Source organism: Hyla sarda, chromosome 5 (assembly GCF_029499605.1).
Source record: "Hyla sarda isolate aHylSar1 chromosome 5, aHylSar1.hap1, whole genome shotgun sequence".
Classification (NCBI taxonomy): domain Eukaryota; kingdom Metazoa; phylum Chordata; class Amphibia; order Anura; family Hylidae; genus Hyla; species Hyla sarda.
The window spans coordinates 280,315,024-280,340,723 of NC_079193.1; the positions used below are offsets into that span (position 1 = coordinate 280,315,024).

Consider the following 25,700-nt stretch of genomic DNA (forward strand, 5'->3'; position numbering starts at 1 on the left):
ACGAGAGGTAAGGAACAAGTGCTGTATTGTGACTGGCCAGACAAATAAGGGAAAGGCAGAAAGGTATGACAAGTAAGGGAAATGAAGTTCAGGTGTAAGTACTTCTAACAAACATCTCAGCTCTGGTCCTGCCCTAATATAGAGAAAATGAGAAATAGCTGTGCTCAATAACAGCAGTGAGAGCATTATCTAAAGGGTTATGACAACAAAACCATGCTGAAGATTTTCAAAAATCTTTTGAAACCATAGTAATGCTTTAATGTATTATTTTGCTACTTCAATTTTTTTTTACTTTTTGTCCTCTAGTCATCATTCCAAGTTCACTAACAGCTCAGTGTACATTAATTCGGTCTCAGTACCAGTAGTACAACCATTTCTCTAAAGTGTCCCAGTAGCCGTTTTTCAACCAGACTAATCCAGCCAGCATGTTGCTCGTGCTAATGTGAGCAGTCTGGCTTAAAGGGGTACTCCGGTGGAAATCTTTTTTTTATTTTTTTTTTTAAATCAACTGGTGCCAGAAAGATAAACAGATTTGTAAATAACTTCTATAAAAAAAATCTTAATCCTTCCAGTACTTATTAGCTGCTGAATACTAAAGAGGAAATTATTTTCTTTTTGGAACACAGAACTCTCTGCAGACATCATAACCACAGTGCTCTCTGCTGACATCTCTGTCCATTTTAAGAACTATCCAGAGTAGGAGAAAATCCCCAAAGCAAACATATGCTGCTCTGGACAGTTCCTAAAATAGACAGAGATGTCAGCAGAGAGCACTGTGCTCGTGATTCAGCAGAGAGCTTTGTGTTCCAAAAAGAAAATAATTTCCTCTGTAGTATTCAGCAGCTAATAAGTACTGTAAGGATTGAGATTTTTTTTTTTATAGAAGTAATTTATAAATCTGTCTAAGTGACTGGCACCAGTTCATAAAAAAAAAGTTCCACCGGAGTACCCCTTTAAACATGTACCATGTCCTGCAGCGCCTCCAGACTTGACATCCTAGGTATGCTCGATAGGAGACACTGGTAAGAAACTGAAAAGGAGCGTCCTGCAGTGGATTATGAGGATGTGCGTGCCCGAGTGCACTTAGTGTGGCAGAACATTCCTCAGACAGCCATTAATAACCTCACTGATAGCATACCAAGGCATTTCAATACTGAAAAAAATTGAGATGTTTTGAATATTTTATTTCCTTTTTTTATCATTTGCATATCATAAACATGTCAATTGAGCCTGTGCCTTTCATAACTCCCAACTTTTCCTTTTTAATATTGCAGTTTCAATGTTGAAGAGTGTATATCAGTTAACCGACTTGTTTGGATTTGTCATTACAAATATGAATAAAAATGTAGAAAGAGAATCTAGCAACAAATTAAAGGGGTACTCCCGTGGAAAACTTTTTTTCTCTCTCTTTTAAATCAACTGGTGGCAGAAAGTTAAACAGATTTGTAAATCACTTCTATTAAAAAATCTTAATCCTTCCAGTACTTTTAAGGGGCTGTATACTAAAGAGAAATCCAAAAAAGAAATGCATTTCCTCTGATGTCATGACCACAGTGCTCCCTGCTGACCTCTGCTGTCCATTTTAGGAACTGTCCAGAGCAGCATATGTTTGCTATGGGGATTTTCTCCTGCTCTTGACAGTTCCTAAAATGGACAGCAGAGGTCAGCAGAGAGCACTGTGGTCATGACATCAGAGGAAATGCATTTCTTTTTTGGATTTCTCTTTAGTATACCGCCCCTAAAAAGTACTGGAAGGAATAGGATTTTTTAATAGAAGTGATTTACAAATCTGTTTAACTTCATGGCACCAGTTGATTTAAAAAAAAAAATAAAAAAAAAAAAGTTTTCCACGGGAGTACCCCTTTAAACTTACAGAACAGAATGGGGTTTTAAATGTGGAAAACGGAAAATGCTAAGTGAAATGTTTAATTGGCAGTGGCTGCGCAGTTTTGTTGGAAAACCGCTGTTTGGGGGATAGAAGAAATCAGTCAAGGCCAGCAAGGCATGCAGAGACCACCAGGGACCACCTAGATCAGGGGTCTTCAACTTGCGGACCTCCAGATGTTGCAAAACGACAACTCCCAGCATGCCCGGACAGCCAACGGCTGTCCGGGCATGCTGGGAGTTGTCGTTTTGCAACATCTGGAGGTCTGCAGGTTGAAGACCACTGACCTAGATGGTTCAGGCAGAATTAAAGTGATAACAGCCTCCATTTAAAGAGGTTTTAAATTAAAAGTCCCAATTGCTGTCCTATGTAAATAAGCAAACCAATATAAGATGACAGATAAAAAATACTTTTTTCTCTGATTACTTACATTTTGACACTTTATTTTATTTTATTTTATGGGTAGATTGAAGTCTTCTGATCATAGTCCTACCACGCCATGTATGCAGGACTTCCGTCTAGTTTTTATTTTTTTGGATTATTCCTATGGTAATGAGATCCTTTTATTTATTGTATGCCACATATACTTATTATATAAATATATGATGATATATGTCACTGTGTATCCCTGTCCCTTGGCTCTGCATTTCACTACCCGCACACACAGCTCCGTAATGCATGTCTCTGCCCTGCACTGTCACCGGACTCATGATTTATGCAAGGATACAGAAGATCAAGTTGAATGAACAGGGAAAGAGCCCAAAGTCAGTGGCGGATTAACCACGGTTTAAGCTAAAAATAGCACGTGAAGTAGTCATCAGCTCGTGTCTCCAGCGTCTGCAGCAGAACAATATGAGTGTTTAAATGACACAATGTTAACAAAGAAATATTATTTATGCTTACATGAAAACATGTTACCTTGACAATTGTTATATACAGTTAAGTTTTCTCAAAATAATTCTTGAAATGTTACTTATATCTTCTAGAATTACATAAACTAGGTATAGCATGTAAGAAGTTAAAGGGGTATTCCAGGAAAAAACTTTTTTTTTGCTTTATATCAACTGGCTCCAGAAAGTTAAACAGATTTGTAAATTACTTCTATTAAAAAATCTTAATCCTTTCAATAATTATCAGCTGCTGAAGTTGAGTTGTTGTTTTCTGTCTGGCAACAGTGCTCTCTGCTGACATCTCTGCTTGTCTCGGGAACTGCACAGAGTAGAAGTGGTTTGCTATGGGGATTTGCTTCTAAACTGGGTGTTTCCCGAGACATGTGTCATCAGAGAGCACTTCCGGGATAACCCCTTTAATGTTTCTAAAAAGGGTATTGGGCCTCATTTACTAAGAGTGTCGGGTTGTTACTAGTGGGAAATGTTGTTTCAGACTTGCAGGATTCCTCTCTATTTACTATTGGGAAAAGACGGGAACATTTTCTGACCGGCTTTTTCTAGGTGGATATTTCCAGCCATTTATCCACAGGATTTTCTGTGAATTCAATAGTAAATAGGCCGGGTTGCAAAATCACGCCCCCTTTTCTGCTGGCCACCCCCCCTTTGCAACAGACCACACCCCTTTTTGGCTTTCTACACTGCAATGTCGGGTTTGTCGTATTTTCTTGGCGCACACTGTCGCAGACTGGCACAGACATGTCGCAGACACTATGACCCAAAATAACCAGACAAAAATGGTTGGTTTTAACTTAGTAAATAAGGGCCATAGTGTCCAATGATCAATGGGTCCTTAAAGGGGTACTCCACCCCTAGACATCCTATCCCCTATCCAAAGGATAGGGAACAAGATGTCTGATCACAGGGATTCGGCCTCTGGGACCCCCGCGATCTCCGTGCAACACCTGGCATTCTGAACATTATGTTCAGAACACTTGGTGTGGGCAGTTGTGGTCGTGACATCACGCCCCCTCATAACATCACACCACACCCCCTCCATTCATGTCTATGTCCCAATGTGTTGGGACATTCATGTCTCTGGATCCAAAGACCAGACCCCTATGATCAGACATCTTATCCCTAACCTTTGGATAAGGGATAAGGTGTTTAGGGGCGGAGTACCCCTTTAGCATAGTCATCTTTTTTAATATTTAAATATGCATGAAAAAAACATTTCATATCAGGTAAGTTTTTTAAATGTAACATGCATCTTTGAATGCATTTATTTAGCGCAGTAGCAAGTTGTTACTGGTGTATTTAAGTCCTATAGATAAGCATATGAGAAACATGCCAGAATAAAAACCTCCCACTAATTCCCCTTAAAATTACAAAAACACTACAAACCAAATTGCGCTGTATGTAGTGCATTTTTGGGTATAGATTTTGTAACACAATCCACAGATTTTGAGTTGCAATCCACTGATTTTGGCAATAGACAAGATATGGAAGGGATTTATCATTGCCCCTTTTTGTGAAAAGGAGCAAAAAAAGGTGCAAAGCCACTAAAAAGTCTCTAAAACGACACCAGCCCAGACATGGTGTAGCTTTTTGGTGTATGTATAGACAGAAATTTCTGAAAATGTGACCTGCGCAAAATTTATCAAAGCTCTTTTACCTTTTAATAAATTTGGTGCTCCTACACATTACCAGCACACAAAAAACAAGTTGTAAAAAAATACTTACCTTGCACTGCAATGATAAATGTGGGCCTGTGTGTGTGAAATCTAGTGCTGGATCGGCCAGCAGGACGTCTGCTTAGGAAAAATGTCCAAAAGGTTTTTCTGTGACTCAGTTACTGCTTTTCTCAGTGATTGACAGTAGGTGGCGCTGCTGTCTTCAAACGCTTATCTGTCCCCACTGAACAGTGACTATGGCTTAGTTTATCGCAGCCCATGTTTATTTTATTTTTTCTAACTTTTTGGCTTTTTTCCATATGAGGTACATACAGTACTTGCTTTAGAAAAAAAATATTCTGCCATCTGATGATTCTGTAAGTATTTTCTACGATAGCTTAGTAAATATTTACATGGCCTCTTCCAATAATTTTCCTACTGTATTAACCTGCTACGGATTTTAAGAAGGTTGTGTATAACTGCACCAGTTTTACAAGGAGCTTCCAAATACGATCCATACAGAGCTCCCAGTCCCAGTCCTATCCGGTAATACCCCGCTGTAGAGCTCATAGAGAAATTGGGAGCGGATTACTTTTGAGGCTTTTTTTTACACTGTGGACCCTGACCCTAGAGGAAACAGGTGCTTCTTACAGTCCCAACAGTATTGTACATTGAGAGAGAGAGACTGCAGGTGTCTGGGACCAGGTAGCTAGAATAATTAAAAAGATGAATTGCTGTTTCTTTATTTACAGTATATTCACATGTAGCAGATTTGTTGCAGAAAAGTCTCCAAAAGAGAATCGGTTTATATTATATAGATAAAAGGGAGTTGTATCAGCAAACAGCAGCTATGGGGTCTTCCCCGGCCTGCCAATTGCCCCTTGCCATCTTTAAACTGGATCTGCAGCATCAGGATGCAGATCCAGCCGAAAACTGTGGAAGGGGAGGGGGTGGCTAAATAGTGTATAGGGGCACAAGGGGGGGGGGGGTAATTTCTGAGTGCACAAAGAGGGCTATATTTCTGAGTAAGGGCACTAACTATACTGTGGAGGTACAAATGGGGCTATATGGGAAGAAGACACAGGGGACCATATTACTGTATAGGGGAGCAAAGAGGAACATATTATTGTGTGGAGACACAAATTTGGCATATTCCTGTGTGGAGGCACAAAGGGAGCCATAATACTGTGTGTGGACACAAAGGGGCTCATATTACTGTAAGGGTACAAAAGGAACCATATTACTGTGTAGGGACACCATGGGGGCCATATTATTGTGTGTGGTGGGGAAGGAATAATTAGAGCCAAAATAATGTGTTGGGGTACAGAGAGGGCCATATTACTGTGTAGGGGCACAAAAGGGTCCATATTACTGTGTGTATGAGGGGTGTTATACTGTTTGGGGAGGCACAAAAAGGAAAGCATCTTTACTGTGTAAAATACAAGGGGATTATATTACTGTGTAGGGCAACAAAGGAGGCCATATTATTCTGTGGAGTCACAAATAAGGCACATTATTGTGTGTGGGAACAGAGGGTGAGGGTTACTCCAGCCCCTTAGTTTCTATGCAGCATATTTTATAAAGAAAAAAAAAGTGTGCTTCATAGGGAATACAGCTTTCACATTGTTATGTTCTCTATGAAGTAATACAAGTAAAATGCATGTCTGGGAGACCAGGTTGTTTACTGGAGCTGCAGAGGTGGACGAGGACAAAGGATTTTTGCTTCTAACACAGTTTGTTCTTACAAAAACAATTGAGAAATAATTTTGTGCCATAATCAATAAGACTTTGTCTTTCTGGATCAATAATGTTTGTTATGAAACATGTTTCAAGTAAGTGTTCGTTCAATGATACCATATGGATTGTTCGCTTCCCTAACATCTGACTTACAGAGGGTGCAGGTGTACAGAGTGTCCTTAACATTTATACAAATTGGTGCCACTCATTTTTCTACATGAGGGTGCTGCATTTTTTTAAACATTCTATTTTCCATGGATTACAATGGTGCTGTTTTGGGAAGAAGAGTTTTTCTAATCCAGAATAGCCCCTTTAAGTCTTTTAGGGTACATTCACATGTACTGTATCTCAGGGGACAAATCCTGGGAAAAAAAGTGGGAGAACTCACCCAAGATTTCAATCCTCGCCCCCAACCACACCCGCATACAAAGTTAAGCACACCCACTATGGGTAGCATGGACTATGCTTCACACACTACACTACATGTTTCTGACTCTGAGGAGTAAAAAAAAAAAAAAAGTTTTTATTAGGGAAGTCAATGGTGGACAGAGGCTACTTTACTCTGCTTATAGTGGTACAAGTCAAGGATGCACGCCTAAGGAGTCTCTCCATTTGTACATCCAATCGAAGCATGTAAGGGGACATCACCTCTGTTATGTTATGCGGTCCAGCCGTACATGCTGGCCGTGAGCGCATGGTCTCGTTACCTGCTGCTGGCAGCGGGGCTGGGACTCGCATCGTGGGATGTGCCCGCATGCGAGCCCCAGTCTGTCACTCACCTTGTGCTTCTCCTGCCCCCGCCTCTGCCTCTCTGCTCTGGCATGCTTGTCCTCGTCCCCGAGGGCGCACGCGCCGGAGCTTTAAGATTTAAAGGTCCAGTGCGCTCGTTAGTGTAATTCACCTGTGGCTCATTGATAAATTCCTCCACCCTCCTCCCTTCCCTGCCGGATCTTTGTTGCCTTGTGCCTAAGAGAATGCATTCCTGAGTATTGTCTTGCCGTGTATCAGATCCTTTGCCTTGTGACTTGACCTTGCTCCTCTGCTGCCTGCCTACTTACCTCCTGCTACGTCCTGACTACGCTACTGTGCCGCCTGCCTTGACCTCCTGCTATCCTGACTATGAGTTGCCTTATGCCTATTGTGCCTCGCATCTCCTCAGCAGCCTATGTGGTTGAGCCGTGCCAGGGGTAGCAACCTGGGTGCCACCTGCCGCAGCAAGTCCGTCCCGCTTTGCGGAGGGCTCTGGTGAAAACCAGTGGCACCTTAGACTCCGCTCCCTGGTACAGTCCCAGTCATCTGCCACACAGGTCCAGCGGATGAACATCCACAGGAGTTCCTGTCTTCTGAAACATGAGTGTTACAACCTCATAGCTGTGCTTTTTAATCTGTGTCTTTCTGGTTGTTCTAAAACTACAACTCGGTGTGCAGGGAGTTGTAGTTTTGGAACAGCCAAAAAGCCACATATTTAGTTGTCTGGAAATGCTGAGAGTTGTAGTTTTGCAAAAGCTGTAGACCACGTGGTAGGAAAAACTGTAATAGAGGATCCAGACTGCAAGGACATGATTTGAGTTGTAGTTCTGTAACAGCTGGAGCGTCACAGCATTCAAAACAGCATTCTCTGCAGTTCAGGGGAGTCTGCTTAGTACCCCAAATAATACATTAAAGGCAACGTATCACAATCCAAATGTACTAAGGTTGTCAGGATATGCTGGAAGTTGTAGTTCACCATAAAACCTGCATCCTCCCTTATAGCATTCCCTGTAATTTTTCACAATTCAGAGAAAAGTAAAGTTTTGCCTTTCAGGTCAGGCTGGGTCCTTTAAAAGCTTAATGGGAAACGGCACATAACATATTTTCAATGGGAAGTAGTCTACTGCTACTTTTATCAGCCTGATCAACCTTGGGAAAAGACGCTATTATAATAGTATAGGAATCCATATTGGCAATGTTTTTTTATAAAAAAAAAAATGATTTCAGATGCAAAGCCTCTTCAACCCCTTCCCTCTTTGGCGATTTTTCAATTTTGCACTTTAGTTTTTTCCTCCTCACCTTCTAAATCCATATGAGGGCTTGTTCTTTGCACCAACAATTTTACTACGAAATCAGAAAAAAATTATTTGTGGGGCAAAATTGAAAAAAAAAAAAGCCATTTTGTAATTTTTAGCGGCTTCCGTTTCTACGCAGTGCAGTTTTCGGTAAAAATTGTACCTAATATTTATTCTGTAGGTCCATACAGTCGCAAGGATACCCAATTTATATAGGTTTGATTTTATTTTACTACTAAAAAAGAATTATAACTACATGCACCAAAATTAATACGTTGAAAAATGTCCCCTTCTGACCCCTATTACTTTAGTATTTTTCCATATACGGGGCGGTATGAGGGACAATTTTTTGCACCGTGATCGGTACGATTTTTTTTTTTATTGGACTTTTTTTTAACACTTTTTATTCATTTTTATGGTATAAAAATTGACCCAAAAAAGTGATCTTGTGACTGGGAGCAACGGGCTACAACGGGTACCGGCGGCTCCCATTTACTATTATGGGGGCCACCGGGCACCTTTATTTTTAGATGGGATTAGTGGGAGAAAAAGACCGGAACAAGTAGTCATTTTTCTCCTCTGGCGGCCCTCACACTGTCGTGTGCTAACGGTAGTGTGAAAGAAGCCTAAACACACTCATCATCCTCCCACTGTCCCCAAACACACAGAGACATACCGTATATGCATTTATAGCCAAGAGTACACCTTTATAGTAATTGCCTACAATACTAATACACACACACAGATCTTTAATTATTTGCAGATACATGAGTATAATCATGTTGATGTAATAATTTAATAAATATTTATACATCGCTATATGCATTTATATATGTACACACATATGTATCAGTGTTTTCCAAACATTATTTTGAAAGCTTTTGAAAAACTACAACTCCCCGCATGCACAGACAGCCTTTTGCTGTCCGGCCATACTGGGAGTTGTTGTTTTGCAACAACTAGAGGCAATCTCTAAAACACTTGTGCGTAAACACTAATGTACGTATCTCTCTCTCTGTATTTATAGATATTTATTCATTTATAATGATCTAGTTTTGATACCAATGGGGAAATTCCAATTTTACTCATACTTATTCTTGCACATTAAGGGTCTATTTACACGTACAGTATTCAGTGCAGATTTGATGCGCAGGATTTCAAGCTGTGTTCAGTCATTCAGTTTACATTGGAATCTGCAACAGAAAATCCTGCACATCAAATCTGCGCATTAAATCTGTGCAGAATACTGTACATGTAAATGGACCATAAAGGAGATGTTTCATAGTTAAAATTACAGAAAAACGTAGAAGATAAGTTTTAGATTGTGGGGGGTCCGACCTCTGGGGTCCCCAGCTCTCCCCGGGAGCAACGCATCACGACCCCCGCCCGGAGCGGGGGCCGCCACACCCCCTCCATATATCTCTATGGGAGAGCCGAAGGAACTGAGTTTTTCTGTAATTTTAGGTATAAGACATCTCCTTTAAACTTGGTTGTTGAAAAGGTGTGCTAGATTTCACATCTCTACTTACAACTGTTGGCTTGTTGCTGCACAACAATGAACCTCAAAGTCTCTGTTAAGTCCTTGCTTGACAGTATCTGCAATGTTGACATCACTCACAGCAGTTTCATGGGGTGCTACAGTGGGGATCAAAAGTTTGGGCACCCCAGGTAAAAATTTGTATTAATGTGCATAAAGAAGTTAAGGAAAGATGGAACAATCACTAAAAGGCATCAAATTACAGATTAGACATTCTTATAATATGTCAACAAAAGTTAGATTTTGCATGAGTGTCTGCCACACTGATGTACCGTTCTGAATAATAAACCCACACAAGCATCTAACCTTGAGTGCCCAGTGTATTTCTTTCTCTTGGTGGAGATTTCGTTGGAAATGGACTGTATCTACATTGCACTGAATTGTTGTGTGAACGGAATTGCTACTAGTGGGAGCGGCGAAGGTCTAATTGGAGTGCTTGAGCCGGGCAGTGACGGGTAGCTGTGCGTGGATTAAAAGTTAGATTTTATTTCCATCATTTACACTTTGAAAATAACAGAAAACAAAAAAATGGCATCTGCAAAAATTTGGGCACCCTGCAGAGTTAATATCTTGTACTGCCCTCTTTGGCAAGTATCACAGGTTGTAAACGCTTTCTGTAGCCAGCCAAGAGTCTTTAAATTCTTGTTTGAGGTATCTTTGCCCATTCTTCCTTACAAAAGTCTTCCAGTTCTTTGAGATTTCTGGGCTGCCTGTCACACACTGCTCTTTTAAGGTCTATCCATAGATTTTCAATTATGTTGAGGTCAGGAGATTGTGAAGGCCATGGCAAAACCTTCAGTTTACGCCTCTTGATGTAATCCCCCGTGGATTTCGAGGTGTTCAGAATCATTATCCATTTGTAGAAGCCATCCTCTCTTTAACTTCAGCTTTTTCACAGATGGCATCAAGTTAGCATCCAAAATTTGCTGAAATTTTATTGATCCATTTTTCCTTCTGAGATGTTCCCTGTGCCACTGGCTGCAATACAACCCCAGAGCATGATTGATCCACCCCCATGCTTAACAGTTGGACAGAGGTTCTTTTCATTAAATTCTGTTCCCCTTCTTCTCCAAATGTACCTTTGCTCATTCTGGCCAAAAAGTTTAATTTTAACCTCATCGGTCCACAGAACTTGTTTCCAAAATGCATAAGGCTTGTCTATATGTTCATTTGCAAAGTTCAAACACTGATTTTTGTGGTGAGGACGTAGAAGAGGTTTTCTTTTGATGACTCTTCCATGAAGATCATATTTGTACAAGTATGTCTTTATAGTGGAATAGTGTACCACAACTCCAGTGTCTGCCAGATCTTTCTGGAGGGATTGCGCAGTCAAACGTGGGTTTTGAATTGTTTTTCTCACAATCCTGCGAGCTGTTCTGTCTGATATTTTTCTTGGTCTTCCAGATCTTGCTTTAACTTCCACTGTTCCTGATGACTGCCATTTCTTAATTACATTCTGAACAGAGGATATTGACATCTGAAAATGTTTTGCTATCTTCTTATAGCCTTCTCCAGCTTTGTGAGCATCAACTATTTTCAGTTTCAGATTTCTGCTTAGAAAAAAACCCATGGTGCTGATTGTTGGGGCAAGGTCAGATGAGTCTGGGCATTTAAAACCTTTGAGATTGACATCACCTGGTCTTCCCAGATGATGGTTGAGAACAATCCATGACACTGGCAGGTCTCAGATTTGCAAAGGGAGCAGTGCATGCTATAAATTCTGCAGGGTGCCCAAACTTTTGCAGATGCCATTTTTTGTTTTCTGTTATTTTGAAAGTGTAAATGATGGAAATAAAATCTAACTTTTGTTGACATATTATAAGAATGTCTAATCTGTATTTTGATGCCTTTTGGAGATTTTCCCATCTTTCCTTGGCTTCTTTATGCACATTAATACAAATTTTTACCTGGGGTGCCCAAACTTTTGATCTCCACTGTACCTCTTCGCCAATGAAGCCAGGGCCTTTGTCTATATTGCTGCTAGGAAGCACTGCCACTCTGAGCGTCTTTGACCTATCCCTGCAGCCCACTAGTTCTTCTCCAGTCCTGCACTGGGCTCACTCATGAGGCATTGTTAGAACAGTGCTAAAGACAATTTTCTTAGGATGGTAGATGGAGCATTGATACTGGGACGCTACATAGACACCCTGACGGGCATTTGAGGCCTGGCTGATGTATAGGGGTCTCTGTTGCTGGGAATATGGAGGCATTAGTCATCAGCATTCTGAGGTGCACTTATAGGGGTAACTGTAGGGAAAAGTGTGTTTGTGCATTTTTTTTTCCATTTTTGAATGTTAGACAGATCTTCTTTTAATAACATTATTTTAAACTAATGTATTCATAATGACGTCTTTCCCTAATGGTGTTTTTTTTATATTTTGTTTTTTATTTTGCATGCATACTACAGTGCATCCCATCTCCAGTATCCAATTCTAGACTGTACTAAACAGCAATTATGGATGACTTTGGGAGACAAGTTGGCTCCAGGGTCTGCCTTATGACAGCATTTTTAATAGATTTTGTTATTAAGCTCTGTTTTTGAGCTATTGAGCAATTAAAAAATCTATAAAAACCATTGTTAAAAATTGTATGCTAAAATCCAACTACACTAACCCATACCTACACCTAATGAGACCTGTGGCCACTATAAAAAAAAATTGTGTTTTGAAATCATTGTGTAGCCCCTGGTGTTCTAATTTCAAGATAGTATTCGTTTTATTGCTACACCCCTATGTTCCCCAGATTTAGAGATTTTCCTGTTTGGTTAACATGTCACAATTTTTGTGAAAATTTAATGCACATTATGCTCAATGGGATTCTGATGTCCCATTCACAAAGTGAAATTTCCGTGGCCGAAATTCAGCATTTCACAAAATTTAAAGACCTGTCTTAAATTTTTGCTGAATTGTGGGCGGAATGCGATTGAACTCTATGGGGCTTTGAATTTCGGCAGAATTATGTGTTTTGAGCAAATAGAAATTTTATTTCCTCTTTTTTTCTGAATAGTCAGCTGGGTGTGAACTCTATTTTAAGAAGGTATGTGAACGTTAGACAAGTAGGTGAGTGAGCCTGACTCACACTCCTTCAGCTTTAAATCCCTTCATTTCTGGGGTTAGCATTCAAACTAAATTTTTTTATACTCACTATTGGTCCAGCACCATGGTCACCCGGATTAGCGTGAGTATACAGGTAGATAGTGCGGATGGTCCTGTTTCCAACACTGCTTAAGGGTATGTTCACACGTACAGGATCCTGCGCAGATTTGATGCGCAGGATTTGTAACTGCCGATTAGAAGCTGCAGCAGAAAATCCTGTGCATCAAATCTGCGTATGTGTGAACGTACCCTAACACTGTTTCTTACAGCGTACCGTCCCACAAAATAAAATCCTGATCATGTACATCTAATATTTATGCTTCTATCATTTATATTAGCTCACAGTGTTAGAAATCCTCTCAGGGGAAGGTACATTTCCTTCCCTTGTGGTGGTGGGAGGTGATTGGTGGGTCTGCTCATGCAGCCTTGTCCATGAGTCATCTCTTGTCCATGACTCATGGACAAGCCTGATGCTGCTGCAGGACTGGTTAGTGTCCCAATAGGTATGGGGATCCCTAATGGTGGGATTTTCAGGGGCTGTTTTCTTTATTGCTTGATTTCATTTTTATCAGTAACAACATATAAAAAGTTTTTGGACCTGTCAGTGTCCATTTTACCCTATCTAGCCATATGCTTTTCCTGCTGACAGGTCTGCTTTAAATAGGGAATGCTGCAAAGTCTGTATACTTTAGTGTGCATGGAGCCATAGTCAATACCAAACAAAAGTTAATACAGTGACCCCTCGACCTACGATGGCCCCAACATACGATAATTTCAACATGCGATGGCCTCTCAGAGGCAGATGAGGTTCAACACTGATAAATGTAAGGTAATACACATAGGGAAGAAAAATCCGGGCTGGGATTATGTAATAAATGGGAGTGCACTTGGGACGACTGATGTGGAAAAGGACTTAGGAGTCTTAGTTAATAGTAAATTTAGCTGTAGTGACCAGTGTCGGGCAGCTGTTGCCAAGGCAAATAAAATCATGGGTTGCATCAATAGGGCATAGATGCCCACGACAAGGAAATGATTCTACCACTGTACAAATCACTACTCAGACCACACATAGAATACTGTGTACAGTACTGGGCACCAGTGTACAAGAAAGATATAGCGGAGCTGAAGAGGGGTCAAAGACAGGCAAGCAGGGTAATACAGGAATGGGAGGACTACAGTACCCAGAAAGATTATCAGAATTAGGGTTATTTAGTTTAGAAAAAAGAAGGCTTAGGGGAGACCTAATAACTATGTATAAATATATCAGGGGGTAGTACAGAGATCTCTCTAATTAACTATTTATACCCAGGACTGTATCTATAACAAGGGGGCATCCTCTACATCTTGAGGAAAGAAGGTTTCTACACCAGCACAGACAGGGGTTCTTTACTGTAAGAGCAGGGAGACTGTGGAATTCTCTCCCGGAGGAGGTGTCATGTTCTTTTTTGCCTTCCTCTGGATCACCTCAGTAGGAACTCATTAGGTTTATAGGTTGAACTTGATGGACTCCGGTCTTCTTTCAACCTTATGAACTATGTAACTAGGCTGCTGAGTAATGTAGCATAGCTCCTATATATCCAAGTCAGCTCCTTCTCATATATTCATAGCATAGACTTAACTCCTGCCAGTTATACTGGTAATTTCTTACACGGGACAGTCTCCTCTAAGACTATTCTCATTTATTTTTCTCCTATACATTTCCTTATCTCCAGTTCTACTTTTCAGCTTAAACCCCAGATTCTTCAGCCGGCCAGTTCTATCGCTCCAGATGTGGCATCCCGCGGGCAGGATCCAACCTTTTTCTTGCTGTGCACCCAGGGATTAGCCTTCCTTCCCGAATTTCTCTCCTTTACACAGTGAGAGCTAATCTTTCGTGTATGAAGCAGGGGAGGGTGTTGCCATGACAACATGCACATTCTATCAGTGGGGCTGAGCCTGCTGTGTGGAGCAGCAAAAAAAAAAAAAAGAATCTGAAGAACACATCCTCTTCTCTCCTGTTCCTCGCTCTCTCTCCTGCAGGATTTCAAGTCTTTGAGAGCTCTCTGATGGACTACTAGGCTTATTATACATCACTTATGAAACAGATGATATACGATGAAAAACCTCATTTCTTTTTTTTCCCCTCCACATGTTATACTTTTCTCTGGAATTTACACATTTCTTACAATCCCTGCAGAAATGCCGACACTAATCGTAGATTTAATGCCATCTTATTAATGTGCACAGGCATCTGAAGGAAGAGGACAGAAAGAGGAAAGGAACGCAGGAAGAGATCATAGGGCCCGGCGGCGGTGATGAGGGAGGGCGCTGCTGACAAACACCAGTCTCTGTAGGCACATCTTTCTTATGTAAAGAAATCTAAGGGTAGCCACGAGGTGATTGGGAAAATATTACTCACGGCACAATGGAGACTCTAGAGACGGCACAACAAACGCATGCGTGGAGCTCTTCATCCATTAATAAAGCATAGTAATCATTGACTTATAGCTATGGGAAATTACTCAATGAAAACTCCTCATAGCTCCTGCGTTGTATGTGTTCCCCAGGCCTACATTTATAATGGTGCCATTCCCGACCAAACATAAGTCTGAAAGGCACAGAAAATAAAACTTCAATGGACACATGCTTCTCACAGGGAAATATGCTTCACAGAAAATAATACCTGAATTTAAATATGTAATATATTTTACTTTTAAAGTGCTGAAAAGACAGTGTATTCATTGGCATCGGCCCTGGTGCCCAGCAGATCTTTCCTAGGGAGCCAATTAGCCTGGCAGAATGGTTTTGAAATGTGCCTTAAAAGAATCCCTGCTGGCCCATAGCAAGAACCACATCATATATTTAAGATATAGCAAATGGACAGAAAAAAATCGTGTAGCTCAATTAACAACAAAAAAATATACCTGAGGTTACTGGTGTTGTCTACACCCAAATAGGCCAAAAATAATATGATATATATGATATGATATATATATATATATATATATATATATATATGATATGATATATATATAAATATATATACAAATTATATGTAACCAGTCCTCAAAGGTATATAAGATAAGAAGATAAAATTAGGGATAAGATACTGTAGGTATAAAAATAGTGCAAAGTCCGCTAGTGCAGAGGTTCGCTATAGTTCTCTATATTGCAAAGTCTGTTGGTGCAAAGTTCGCTATAGTTCTTTATATTAGTTCCGCTGGAGTAACATAGTAGAATTTACAAGAGTATGATAGAAAGTAAAGGTATTATTGGTGGCTTTAAAGGCGTTTAGCATGGTTTTACTTACCTCCATATTGTGCAAAGGACATTTACAGCAAATATTATCCATTCTATTGCTTAACCACTCGCAACAGCTGGAAACCCCCCCACCACCACCACCGTTACAGTGCCACTGTTACAGCCCACGCACTCAAAAGACTTTGAAACAAGTGGATGCCGGTATCACAGCGCATCCACACGATCTGATAACATCCAGCCGTGGACATCACTATCTGTGAGGTCGGCTGCCATCCGTGCCAAACCGCGGCCACAACACCTTACTGGAGATCATCGCTTTTACAGCTTTTACCACACACAGCTCCCCAGCCACAACTGCTCAGCGTATCCTCCAACGGGCACTGCTAGCATCAGGTCGGACAACAGTCCATGCCAGCCAGACGCTGAACAAAGGAGCCCCCCCACTGAATAGGGTGGTGAGTGGTGCGGTGCACCAATAATATCTTTAATTTCTATCATCATCTTGTAATTTCTACTATGTTACTTCAGTGGAACTAATATAAAGAACTATAGTGGGGGGCACGGCTTGCCTATGGAGGAGTGAGGACGTGCTCTGCTTTGCTCCACTGTCCCGCCTGCTTCTACCCCGCTATATACCCTGCTGAACCCCGCATACCTGCTCTGATGCCTCGCTCTAAGAAGCACAAGGACTCCTTGTGCACCTACTTCTAAGATGGCATCCGCCACGAGGTCCCAGTCCATGCTCTGTGACAGGGAGCGAACGGGGTCTGCCTCCCCGCCGCTCTCTCAGGTATCCGGACTGGGGGATTTAGATGAGGAGGACTCGGGAGGTGATTGGGACATTAAGACCTACTTAAAAGCTCTGCCGACTAAAAGTGACTTTGAGCGCTGTATCGCCAGGCTGGAGTGCACCTACAAGAATGAGATGGAGTGTGTTAAAGGGGAACTGTGCCTCTTGGGGCAACACCTCACTGATCTTGATCAGCAGCATAAGGCCCTGCAGGATTGTATGGATTCCCACTCTAAGATATTACAAGAGCATTCGCTCCAGATCTCAGAGCTTTTCTCTCTTCAGGACTTGGAAAATCGGCATCGCCGTAATAATATAAGGCTGAGGGGTATTCTGGAATCTGTTGCTGACCCTGACTTGGACTCTGTGGCCCAAAAGATATTTTCTTCTCTGCTGCCCCCTGATTATCAGGGCCCTGTGGAGCTGGATCGCATTCACCACTCCCTTGGGACGAAACCGCCGGATAACGCGACCCCCAGGGACGTAATATGCTGGGAGAAAGACAAGACCATGCTTTATGGCTAGAGACCATTTCCCAGTGGACTTTAAGGGTAATCGAGTTTCGCTGTTTCCAGACCTAGCTAGGTGTACCTGTCACGATGCCGGCTGGCAGGAGGTGGATCCTCTGTGCCAGAGAGGGATTGGCGTGGACCGTGCTAGTGGACCGGTTCTAAGTCACTACTGGTGTTCACCAGAGCCCGCCGCAAAGCGGGATGGTCTTGCTGCGGCGGTAGTGACCAGGTCGTATCCACTAGCAACGGCTCAACCTCTCTGACTGCTGAAGATAGGCGCGGTACAAGGGAGTAGACAGAAGCAAGGTCGGACGTAGCAGAAGGTCGGGGCAGGCAGCAAGGATCGTAGTCAGGGGCAACGGCAGGAGGTCTGGAACACAGGCTAGGAACACACAAGGGAACGCTTTCACTAGGCACAAGGGCAACAAGATCCGGCGAGGGAGTGCAGGGGAAGTGAGGCATACATAGGGAGTGCACAGGTGAAAACACTAATTGGAACCACTGCGCCAATCAGTGGCGCAGTGGCCCTTTAAATCGCAGAGACCCGGCGCGCGCGCGCCCTAGGGAGCGGGGCCGCGCGCGCCGGGACAGGAACGAGGGAGAGCGAGTCAGGTACGGAAGCCGGGGTGCGCATCGCGAATCGCATCCCGGCTGGAGGCGGTATCGCAGCGCACCCGGTCAGTGGATCTGACCGAGGCGCTGCCGTAGCGAAGATGTTGCGAGCGCTCCGGGGAGGAGCGGGGACCCGGAGCGCTCGGCGTAACAGTACCCTTCAACTAACATTCCTACTGGACTTGCTTCATTCCAGAACCATCGCTTACCATTGGGGTTTTACCTTTTCAACTAGTCGTGCGTCATGGAGGCAAGAAAGCAGTTTTTCGCCAGTTGGGAGATCTCCCCAAATTCCTCACAACTTTGGAACTTCCTATGGTTTCCCTGCTGACGTGGCCTACTCCATTGTGCCCTGTCTCACCTCCTCATCCTGAGAAATGGCAGCCTGTGACCCGCAAGTCTCCCTCAGCTACTGGAAGATTTCCTTCACACCTTCCTCCCTGAGACATTGACCCTGGTGGGGCTACTGGGCTTGTGGATTATATTTACCATGTGGGTGCTACTCCCTAGTGCCTTCTGAGTGCCTTGGTGTTATCGGTTCCGAAAAATACTTATATGCCTTGAACTGTTTTCCTGGGGACCCATGTTCCTACATAGAGTTGCTTTATTTTTGTTCTCCTAGTTAGGGGGGTGGGGGGTTTTGGGTTCTGTTGCTGGTAGGCTTTTACTTCCCTATGTAGGGAAGATGTTTAGCGGGCTGGTTATCTACTGGTTCACTTACTATTTATGACCTTGGGTCATGTTCTTTGTTTTTCTTTGCTGTTTTCTATCCCTTTCTTTCGTTTGTTTCTTTTTTCCTTTGTGGCCCACATTGTGTCTGTCTCCCCTCCCCCCTCTCCTCAGTTGTTATGGATACTCTTGCAGTCAGTTCCTTTAATGTACGGGGGTTCAATATTCCTGAGAAGCGGCAACAGATCCTTTATCACTTTCACAGGAAGGGGTATCTGAAGCCCCCTTTCAGGAAACTCATTTTCATTCCTCTTCTCACCCGTCCCTTAGAGATCGCAATTATCCTGTTTGGTATCCCTCTATGAATCCCACTGCCAAATCCAAAGGGGTGTCCATCGCTTTCCACAGGACCTTTCAGCCTACGGTCATAATATCCCTAGTGGACCCCATGGGTTGATATCTGTTCTTGCAATTCTCTCATGCCTCTCAATTGACCCGCCTGGATGCCTTTGCCAGTTCTTTGCAGGTTATCATAGGTGGAGACTTTAACTGGGTGTGGGACCTGACTACTGCTTCCTCATCTGGTAAGTCTTCCCTCTCTTTTGCAGTGCTCCGTAGATTAAGCAGGGAGGGTCCTACATCCTGATGTTAAGGACTATACCTATTATTTTCCCACGCACTGCTCTTTTAGTAGGCTGGATATGATATTTGTGAGCCATCCCCTCCTATCCCTTTCCCCGAGGGACTCCATTGACACTATGGTTTGGTCTGACCATGCACCTGCACTGGCTAAGTTTCACTTCGCTCCTCACTCTCCCAACCCTTACTCTTGGAGACTTTATGACCATCTACTCACTGACACCTAATGCAGTGCTGAGGTTTGCCAGACAATTGCTGCCTTCATAAACAAATCACAGCTCTGACGCCACCCCTGCGCCTCTTAAATGGTAAGCGCTTAAGTGCACGGTCAGAGGGGTATTCATTGCTCATGGGGCGCGGCTTAAGAAAGCTGCCTCGCACACTCTGGCGGACCTCTTCACTGAATTGGCCTCCCTTGAATCCCTGAATAAACGATCCTTCACCGTTGACACTCAGGCATGCATTTCCACTACACGGCAAAAACTACTGTCCTGCCTCGGTAAGAAGTCATTCTGTCTGCTGGAGTGGGCGCATAGAGGCTATTATGAATATGCAGACCTCTGTGGTTCCTGGCTTTCTAGGGCCCTTTACCCCAAACTCCCTATGTTCTTTCTCTCAATTCCCCCTCCTGAGGTAAGGTTTATGCCACTAATCATATTGTAGAGGAATTCCGCGCTTATTATGAATCCTTCTACAATATCAAAGGTCAGTTTGCTGATCTTCCTCCTATCCTTCTTCATTATAAGATCCGGGCTTATCTCTCTGAACACAAATTACCTTCACTATCCCCCGATATCTGGTTGGCCTTAGATGCGCCATTGAGGACTGAAGAGCTCCTGATTGCTACGGCAAGAGCCCTGGCCCTGACTGGTTTACGGCCCGCTTCTATAAGACCTATAACGATATAATAACAGAGCCCTTGTTGGCCTCCTTTAACACCATTGCTGATGGTGCCTCGTTTCCTCCTCAGTCCCTGATGGCGCACATTGTAGTCATCCGTAAACCCGACAAGGATGCTGGTCCTTGCGGTAACTATCGCACCATTTCCTTACTTAATATTAATCTTAAGCTGTACGCCCAGTTACTGGCATCCCAACGTGGCCCCCTGCTCCTCTCTCTGGTGCACACTGACCATGTCGGTTTTGTAGTAGGCAAGGAGGCTAGGGATAACACACTTAAATTGGTCTCTCTCATCGCTGCCGCCAGATCTCACCGTGTCCATATGTGCTTGCTCTCAGTTGACGCTGAAAAAGCGTTTAGATAGTGTTAGTTGGGACTTTCTGAAACTGGTGTTAGAAGCTCTTGGCATGGCTCCTGCTTTCCTACGTTCCATTATGGTGCTCTATGCTGGTACGACAGTGGAGGTCCATGTCAACAGCACGGTTTCCTCCCCCTTTTCCATACATAATGGAACCAGGCAGGGGTGTCCCCTTTCCCCCTCCTATATGTTCTCACCATGGAGTATCTGACGGTGGCGCTGAGACAGAATCCTTCCATCCCTGGGTTTGGTGCTCAGATGGCTTCCTATAAATTGTCTCTTTACGCAGATGACCTCCTTATATACATTACCTCCCTCCATACTTCCCTCCCAGCTATTCTCTCAGAATTTTCGGCATTTGGTGCACTCTCTAATTTTAAAGTTAATACCCATAAGTCAGAGCTGCTCAATGTTTCTCTGACACCAGAAACGCTCTCTTGGCTCATCTCTCAATTCCCCTTTAAGCATCAACACCGCTCCCTCCGCTATCTTGGAGTGCACCTCATGGCGGACTTGAACGACTTATTTGCCCTTAACTTTCTCCCACTGTTGTCTGTTATTGATTTTGAAGCAGTGGCGTCTCCTTACCATGTCCTGGTTCAGTAAAATAGCCACCCTTAAGATGGACGTGCTGCCTAGGATCTTGTACCTGATGTAGACCTTGCCCATCCGCATCCCTGCTGTCTTCCTGACCTGCCTTCGCTCAGTCTGCTACAGATTTTTGTGGTCCCCTGGGGGCCTGAGACTGTCTCACTCTGTTCTTATTAGGCACAAGGAGAAGGGGGGAGCTGGACTCCCCGACTTCCGTCTCTATTATATGGCCACGGTCTGCACCAGGGTCTTGGATCTCTGCCATCATTCTCATACGAAACAGTGGGTAGATCTTGAGACTCACCTATCTCCCCTCCACCCCACCGCTCTGCCCTGGATACCCCCTGAAAACCGTCCTTCGGGTATTGAAACCACCAAATGTCCTTAAATGGGAGGAAGATCTAGGGGTTTCCTTTTCTGATACTGAGATTTCTAAGATGTTTGTGCTCACTCACAAGACTTCTCTCTCATCCCGATCTCAGGAACGTAATTTTAAAATTAATTCCAGGTGGTACAGATGCCCAGACCGGATACACGTGATGTTTCCCTCGGCCCCAGCCACGTGCTGGCACTGTAATAGACCTATAGGTTCTTACCTTTATGTTTGGTGGGACTGTGCTCTCATCCGTCCATTCTGGGCATCTGTTTTTGACCAGTTTAACATGATCTGTGCAGATAGTGTTATCCCCTCACCTGCCATCGCCCTCTTGTCTCTCTACCCTACTTCCATTCAGCGTGCTGAAGGGTGCCTCATTTTCTGAGTGCTTCACGGACTGTGATCCCATGCCATTGGAAGTCTACCACCCCTCCTTCGAAACTGGAGTTTGTTGAGACGCTTAATAAGTTCGGCAGAGTGCAGGAACAGGTAGCGTACGACAAGGATAGACACCCTTGGGACTCCTTCAGGGAATCTCCGGAGTGATTCCGATGGCTCACTTAGGTTTATTTTTTCCATACCTTTTATCTCTCCCCATCCCGTTCCCCCTCCCTCCCAGCTTGTCTTAGCCTGTGTCCTCTCCCCCTCCCTCCCCCTTGTTCACCTGTGTCTTGTCTCCCCATGTTCATCTTTGTCATTGTCTACGGTATGTCCTTGTCTTCTTTCCCTTTTTCTTTTCTATATACCGTGGCGGTTTCTTCCCTTTTCTCTCCATTGTCTCCTCTTTTCCATACTGTGATGGACAGGTTGACTATGTAGATCTATTCAGTTGGACCTGCAAGTCCATTGCCAGTTTATTCCATTTCATGATGTACGTGGAATATGGTCTGCACGTTTGCTGTTTCTTTTGTTTTATTTTATTTCATGTGTTGAAATACCAATAAACACAGATTTTCCATAAAGAACTATAGCAAACTTTGCACCAACGGACTCTGCAATATAGAGACCTATAGCGAACCTTTGCACTAGCGGACTTTGCACTATTTTTACACCATTTTTATACAATTTTTATACCTATCTTATCCCTAATAATTTTATCTCCACCTGTATAATTTAGTCTTATTTATTATACCCCCGAACTAATAGTGGGGAACATCTATTATATTGGCTTGCTATTATTGTTTTTTAATGTACCTGTATCTACAATAATAATTTGGAGCTTGCGCAAGGGCCCTGCGCTAGACTTCAGTTATTCATTGTAATACATTGCATTTTATTTAATAAATACTCATTTCATTGTACTGGATCTAACTATCTTCTTATCGTGTATACCTTTGAGGAGTGGTCACATTAAATATATATACAAATTATTATATATAGATCATATTATTTTTGCACTTATATTTAAAATAGCCCTGCTGGTTGGTACATGCCTGTAAGGGATTGCCTCTGATAATAACAGTATATCAGGGAATTGTAATACATGTAATTCTCTAATACTTTATTTAATGAGGCTCCAAATGTTAAGCTTTACTTTTAACACATTAACCCATTTGGAGATTGCCCTGATTTGATCCCTTGGAAAATAAAATAAATGAGTTATTAAAACAAAAATCGACATTTTACCCTTTATTCCTATGGTTTGCAAATATCATAAACTGACATCAGACGGCTAGATTAGGGTGAATGTTTTTATAGCTGTGGCCATAAGGTTTCATGGAACTACAGGTTTCAGCATGTTATACAATGCTGCAGAGAATGGTAATTTCAAGGTCTGGATTAATTCCCAGCTCCATAAATTGGATCTTAAGCTGCACTCTACTGGCCGACAGTGAGACTGACAACACATTTACTGAGAAGAGAGCACTATTGTATACAAGTTGGAGTTTATGCAACACACATGATGGATGCTGAGATCAATAAACCTACTGACAATATAAGTTATTGTAATATACTAATAATAATGAACCGGTCAGCAATACAACATCGATACAAATCTGAAAAATATCTAATCGTGCATATATCATTCTACCGTATGCTGCATAAATTACAGAATACAGATAGATGAATAAATGTGGAAGATGAAAACACAAGATTATTTTACTGTATGCTACATGTATATGTTGTAATAGAGAATAACAATACAGAACATAGCACTTTGAATAAGATCATAGCTTCAATCTGTCATTGCTGAACAAAATGCTTTTGAAGTTTGCCAGTTTGCTTATTTTTACTTCTAAAACTTGCCACATAAGCTTGGCTTTCTCTCTACACTTGTACACAGACCATATGATCCTCCTCCGCAAACTGCCTTCTATCTGCTTTCCCTTCTATCTACAGCTTATGTGAACGGTCTCCTTCCTGTTACTATCTCTAACAATAAGGGAGCAACACTTGTTTGATGGATTTATCTCAACTTTCTCTGACCAGCAGCTAAATGGTAGTCATATCTTTAATAAAGACTATTTAGAAAGCTGTTCACTTTTGCATTCAGAAAACAAAAACAATTTTGTCAAAGGTATTCATAGCCTTTTAGTTTTTCTAGATCTTTACTGACTGAATTTAATGACATTCCTATGCATAAAAGTTCCCACCATACTGCAACCTTTCTCATCTTTATATATAAAAGTACCTAAGACTTCTCTTATGCTGTATCTTTTCTCTGGAATTATATGGCCTCAAATCATCAGCCTAATTTTTAGATATACGCTTGCTTTAAAGACATTTTGGGATGCTGTTGTCAAATTATTTTATTGCAGCTATGTCAATGGTCCAGGATCCACATGTAGACTTCTATATATGTACCTTTTTGTCCATTGTTAATTACTTTGATGTCTTTTCAACTTTGTTATACCACCCCATTACAAAGGACTTTATATGGTATTGTTACAGAAAATGGCTGGGTGACTGGTTCAAGCAGCTTTATTTTTATTCTGTCATTGTACATACAGTGGTTGGTCCATTTTGATAAAGTCAGCGCCTGGAAGTAGCTATTGAGTCACTCATGCCCTTTAAATTCTAAGCTTTTACAAGCAAAGCTCTCTCTGCTTTGTTTCATTGTATGTATGTTTTCAACATGGTACACAGTATGCTGGTGCTATATAAATAAAGGCTAAATAAAACAGCCAGAATCAACCAAAGTGGATTAATAGTCAAAAGAAAAAAAAAAACATAATGGTGATAAGCTTTGAATGGGCAACCCACCCTATCTACAAGAGATGCAGCCACATTCCATACACCATCTTTACAAGATTCTCAAGTATATGAAGTATTGTCCTATGAGCCGGTGACATCCTAGTGATGTTGCCATGTGTACCAGGATCAAGGTCACAGGGCAATAAGCCGCAATACAGACATATGCAGCATATTATGCGAGTGATTGGTATTTCTGTAATCATCCTGACCAGGAGAACAAAGCCAACATGTCAAATAGTTTCCAATACAATATATGGTACAATAAATACTATTAAAATACAACTTATCCAGCAATCAATAAGCTGTAATATGGCTATAATGGCTGTAATATGTCGGGGAAAAAAACTTAGTTAGAAAAACACACATGACAGACTTAGATACAGATCACTGGTCTAACACCTGGATGGCCCCCACACGTGTTCAATCAAGGGGCTGCCAAAAAGGTCTGCCTGGATATTTTTTTCTTCTGTAAATCTGAAAAAGATCGGATTTACAGAAGAAAAAAGGATTGAGACAGACCTTTTTGCGAGCATAAAACAGAGGTACATTTCCATGTAGGACATGTCAGAATTGCAGTGGAATAATAAAATGGGATAGTGTTACACACTCCACCAAAGGTACAAAAATTCCTATTTTTGGTTTCTTCACATGTGAAACAAAAGGGGTTATTTACATGCTGAATTCTGTGCCATTCTATGCCATTGTGGGATGTCATATGTAGGCCAGACATCTAGAACCATTAGGCTAGGTTCAGACTACGGAATCTCCGGGCAGAAAATTTCCGCCCGGAGATTCCGAGTGCGGCCAGCGCTGACTTAATCAGTCGGCACTAGGACCGCACAGACACTGCAGTCTCCAATAGACTGCAATTTGTTCCGCGCGGATTTCCGCATGAAGAAAGAACAACACCTTTCTTCAGGCGGAAATTTCCAAGCGGATTTTCCGTTCACAAATTCCGC

The 25,700-nt window shown here is 42.3% G+C and overlaps 1 protein-coding gene and 1 long non-coding RNA gene across 7 annotated transcripts in view; one reads left to right on the top strand and one right to left on the bottom strand.

The window, feature by feature from the left end:
- NOL4 (nucleolar protein 4) overlaps window positions 1-25,700 on the bottom strand; it is a 336,038-nt gene that overhangs the window by 94,936 nt on the left and 215,402 nt on the right. The gene's annotated exons all lie outside the window — the stretch shown is intronic.
- LOC130274042 (uncharacterized) overlaps window positions 1-25,700 on the top strand; it is a 138,344-nt gene that overhangs the window by 28,917 nt on the left and 83,727 nt on the right. The window contains exon 1 of one of the 2 annotated variants that reach the window (XR_008844216.1): window positions 2,351-2,434. The exons of the other annotated variant lie outside the window; for it this stretch is intronic. This is a non-coding gene — a long non-coding RNA (uncharacterized LOC130274042). Of the gene's footprint in view, window positions 1-2,350; window positions 2,435-25,700 lie in introns of those variants that run through there. 2 annotated transcript variants of the gene reach the window in all.